Here is a 5,000-nt window from a genome sequence, read left to right as displayed (position 1 = left end):
CAGCCTGGCGTGTGGCGTTTGGACATTTTTTGAGGGGGGTGGGAGTCTAAGGACTTAAGGAGTCTAAGGGAACAATGAAAACGATCAGCACAGATGAAGTGTAACAGCGTTTACAGACAACCCCACGCAGCACTGCCTCTCACAGCTAAGTGCTGACCAGCATATTTCAGCCTCTCCAGGATAGTTGTATCACATGAATGGTAACTGTAGACAGGGGCTTAAGCACAGTCACTCCATAAGGAACACCAGACTGCCACCTGCTGCTCAGTGTCCACAAGAACCTGTCAGTTAAAGGAACCTCTACAAGTAAGCCAAGCTAAACCCTTTCAACGATATTCCACTGGGTGAGAGTATTGAGACGTAGACCTACATAATGGTTTCTTCCTGGAAGCACTTATGACAAATTCGCAGTTGGCGATATCCTTTAACCATAACCGTTAGAAGATCCTTTCACGAGTGTCTTAATGCAATCAATATCATTTGTTAGTGAAAAGACTGTGTTGGTTACTGTGTTAAGTGAGGTTCTTCATTCTGACGTCACTCATTTAAATGTCAGTCTGAGTTTTACTGGTTGCAGCCCACCTCGCACCTGCTGTCTCTCCCGAAAAACTAACGTCAGGACGCGCAGTACGTGGGGATTCCTAGGATTACCCGGCGTGCCCCGCGGGAAAGATGGCGGTCGAGAAGGAGAGAAGGAGATAAACTTTATCTAGCAACAGAAACACCTAAATTATTATCAGAAACAGACAACGACAGTCTTTTATATCTGTTTAGTGTTTTCTCTGGTGACCCAGCGTCTTCACACCTGCGCGTGACTCTCTAGCTCATAACGGGCCGAAAGCACAAATCAGTGGTGCTTCGCTAGCAAGAGCTAGCCAGGAAGGGAACTGCGGTGTGTGTGTGGTCAAGAGGAAAATTAGAGGATAAAGTTTATTACCACGGACTGAAAGTGGGAGCTGTTTTGGAAGCACAAAAGGTTATTACACAAGTTTGAGGACAAGAAAGGTAAGATGTGGTTTTAATTACATTTAATTGTTAGATGTTGAGGATTTTAGAAGTTTTCTGTGAGATGAGGCATAGTATTTTGAGGTGTAATGCGAGTGACATTGGAATATCGTTGATAGAAATCTTGGCGGATGAAAATCAGTTAACTAGTTGCCATCCTAAGTAGCAGTCTATAGCTGAGCAGATAACTAGTTAAAACTACAGAAGAGATGATAATTTATGACGTTTCCTTAAAGCCACATTGGTATCCACCGCATTATATTTCAGTTTAAAGCAGCCGGTACAGCCTATGGTACATTTTCCAGGTTACGCTAACGCTATATGATACCGTTTAAGGAAAAGTTAATCGATGCGCCCTGGGCGGCTGTCAATGATATCTATTTGCTTACAGACAGAGAGAGTAACGTTATTGAATGAAAAATGCGGCAGGTACTGTATCACTCAGTAACTAACGTTACGTGCCCACTACATCCCCTCGGGCTAGGCAGCCAGCTTGTGTTTGGACTCATGGGGTGCTGCCAAGCGTTCATAATCTCTGCAATTTGGGCAAACGCTATAGACACGAAGCTTTTAGGCTTTGATGATCCCTTATTGTCTCTTTCGTTTTGGGAATGTTTTGGGACATTCGTTCCTTACGTCGTCAGTATACACCTGTCATTTACCGTTAGCTAGTTCATTCAGAACACATCATACATTGTACATCTCCCATTTATTGTTTTCCAAAAATTTGGGTTACTGAATAGATTGGATGGGCGTAGCATTTCCCGTGCTAAACTTTCATACATGATTTCATTTCTCTGTAACAAAGAGACGCAGTAGACATTATTCCATGCACTACAAATCTCCTGTGGGATGAAGTAATGTCAATTGTTATTTGGACCCGCATGTTCTCTAGTCATCAAAAGTGATCAATCCTCTCTCTTGAAGTACATATTCATTTGTGGTAAACAATGTGACGAAAATGACTAAATAACATTTCGTGTAGCCAGAAGCAGGTACATTACGGACATCTATGACTGCGCACGGCAACATAGGTAAACCTAGCTACCAAGCTCAAAATTCTGAAGGATTCACAGCGCCGCAAATGGTCGATATTAACTTAGTAATAACCAAAGAAGGATATTTCATGTTTCTGAAAGTGCCGTGGACTCTTGTGATTGAGTTTGTGACGTCCAATGACGAGCATATTAGCACACCATTTGTACAATTTCCCAAATGCACTTCTCTAATCCACGAGCCTATAAACCTTCAGGGATCTTTCGCGTGCTTTTTTCTCCAGTGATACGGATTATTTGTTCTGATGTTGGATTTGGCCTTGGTGGTATTCACGCACCATCAATAAGGCTGATTGCGGCTGGTTGTGTGGACTGGCACGAATTGAAGTCCTGCGGCAGTCACCTAAACTTTGCTGTGTATGTGTAGCTTGCCTTCTCGGTGTGATTGACCTGCTATCTCCCTACAGATGGCGAGAATTATATTAGTCGTGATGGCGTGTTCTCTAACACAAATAGACTTTTACTTGACGTGTTATTTTACGTTCGCGAAAGGACGAGTGCACTCGGGAGCTTTAATCTATCTACCCCAGAGTGGACTGTGCACTGTGATGCTTTCGTTCACGTTACCTTCAAGGCCATTAAATGGCTTACTAAGCCAGTGTTCCGTCCGTAGTGTTCTATGCACGCCAGTCTTCAATCCGCAGGTCCCTCGTCGCCTTCCGCTCGCCTTTTACCTCCGGCAAATTGGATAGTCATGCCGGAGACGTTTCAGTAGCGAAGCTTCTGCTTGATAAACAAGGCATGAATCAGCCCAAAGTCATAACGTTGCCAGCACGTCTGTCACTTGTGCAGGACAGGCTGTTTTTGAACATTCTTGCAGATAGTCAGTTATCTTTCTCAGATATTTAAATTCTCTCAGTGGGGCTGAGACTATATGTGTGTCCTAATGTGTCCGTTTGTTTATTGGGGGCTTGTTCAATGGGTTTTAAAACACTGATGGGTATATGATTTTTTGTGTGATTCTGTGGACAAACTCATTATTCTTCATGAAACGGGGCGAAGTTTGTCTTGAAAGAGAGCAAAAGTTGACCCCACCAGTGATGGTGCCTTTAATGTTTCTGTTAGCACTTCTGTTAATGAAGTACTATGCTGAATTCTATAGGTGTTTGTGTGAGGGTGGGCCCTTGTGTGTTTGTGAGAGAGGTGATGTGTACAGACCTCTAGTGTGTTTGTTTGGGAGTGTAGTGTGTGGACTAGCCCTGTGTGTGTGTGTGTGTGTGTGTGTGTGTGTGTGTGTGTGTGTGAGTGGTTATTGTGTGGACAGACCCCACTATGTGTGTGTGAGAGGTAGAGTTAGTGTGGACAGACCCTGTGTGTGTGTGTGTGTGAGACTGGTTATTGTGTGGACAGACCCCGCTATGTGTGTGTGAGATGGAGAGATGGTGTGGACAGACCCTGTGTCTGTGTGTGTGTGTGTGTGAGTGTGAGAGAGAGGGTGATTATTGTGTGTGGACAGACCCTGTGTGTGTGTGTGTGTGTGTGTGTGAGAGAGAGAGATGGTGTGGACAGACCCCTTGTGTGTTATCTTTCCTGTGTGTTGCTGCCAGAGAGATGGGTGGGTGCTGGGGTACTTCAGGCTCCAGTGACCTGTCAACACTCAGTTTCCCGCACTGGCGTGTGTGTGTGTGTGTGTGTGTGTGTGTGTGTGCGCATTATGCTTGGTTTTGTCAAAGGAATAAAATGTGTGTGTTTGCTCTTTGTGTTTTAAGACATGAAAGGAAGTCTGTCCTGTGTGTTTTCTATGGCTGTGTGTGTGTTTTCTATGGCTTGGCCTTTAGCTTAGTTGCCCTGCAGTTTAAGCGAAGGGTAATGATTGGCCTCGAAGCTCTGTTAGCTTCTCCAATCCCAGCACATAGTGGTCGCCTCTCAGCCTCCCTGTTACCTCAGTATGGTAGAACTCATCGTAATCTAGAAGTACAGTTGTCTCTTAATGGGAAACACACACACACTTACATTTTCCATTATTCATTCATAAGCACAGGCACACACATACATACATACACACTTTCACACCTCTTCATTTATTCTCACATACACATACACATTTACATCTTTATTCGTTCTTTCGTACGCACACAGACACGCACACACCAACTGAATTGCCTGTTTCTATTTGTCGATTCATTGACTCCATGAACATGTACCAAACTGTTGTACCGCATATAGCCTACACACACTTTTGCCTGCCACGCTGTTTGCCACTTTCATGTGGGCATCATCTTTACACACACACACACACACACACACAGAGACACAGACAGCTCTGTTATGGGGGGGTTCCGAAATGTCATGGTATGGTTGTCATGGCACCCATGACGTGGATGGATATTAATAGTTTCATTAAAAAAAAGGCACCCACTCCTTTCCCTTTGAGAAACACCATCTTTGCTTCGGGTTTGATCGTCCCCCCAGACGCTGCTCGGGGAGGAAGTGATGCGGTGCCTGCGGTGGCCTGTGGGCCCCGTGGCCCCAGTGAGTGGGCATGTGTGTGTGTGTGTGTGTGTGTGTGTGTGTGTGTGTGGGGGGGGGGGGGGGGAGACTGGAGGTCATTAGCACACTGGTTAATGAACTAGCTAGTTGCTGGGCCCCTTTCGGACGTGCTCTGACTGCTGGGCAGGGTTAATTGTGTGGGAAGGACTCTTGCTCTCTTTGGTTGGGTTAGTTTGGCCCGGCTGGGTGGCCGCCTCTGCCTCTGCCTCTGCCTCTGCCTCTGCCTCTGCCTCTGCCTCTGCCTCTGCCTCTGTGTCTGTCTGAGGAGATGTTGCAGTGTGTCTGTCTGAGGAGATGTTGCAGTGTGTTTACAGAGAATTTCATAAGGATTTCCACTTTTCTCCTCCTATTTTCTTGGGTTCTGTTTGTGTGTGTATTACAAAAAAACAAAACAGAGAAGCACATTTCAAGAGGCGATAGTCTTGTGAAAGACACATGCTCCATTAAGCA

General features: G+C 45.3%; 1 protein-coding gene across 2 annotated transcripts in view; it reads left to right on the top strand.

The window, feature by feature from the left end:
• The first annotated feature begins 622 nt into the window (after positions 1-622).
• Positions 623-5,000, top strand: part of tjap1 (tight junction associated protein 1 (peripheral)) — an 82,197-nt gene continuing 77,819 nt past the window's right edge. For both annotated transcript variants that reach the window (XM_031579105.2, XM_031579106.2), the window contains exon 1: positions 623-1,005. The gene's annotated coding sequence lies outside the window, so the exon portion shown is untranslated. The remainder of the gene's footprint in view (positions 1,006-5,000) is intronic.

The sequence above is a fragment of the Clupea harengus genome, chromosome 13, assembly GCF_900700415.2.
Source record: "Clupea harengus chromosome 13, Ch_v2.0.2, whole genome shotgun sequence".
NCBI classification, from domain to species: Eukaryota; Metazoa; Chordata; class Actinopteri; order Clupeiformes; family Clupeidae; genus Clupea; species Clupea harengus.
The sequence above is the reverse complement of the archived record's forward strand: the minus strand, read 5'-3'. Positions and strand labels throughout refer to the sequence as shown.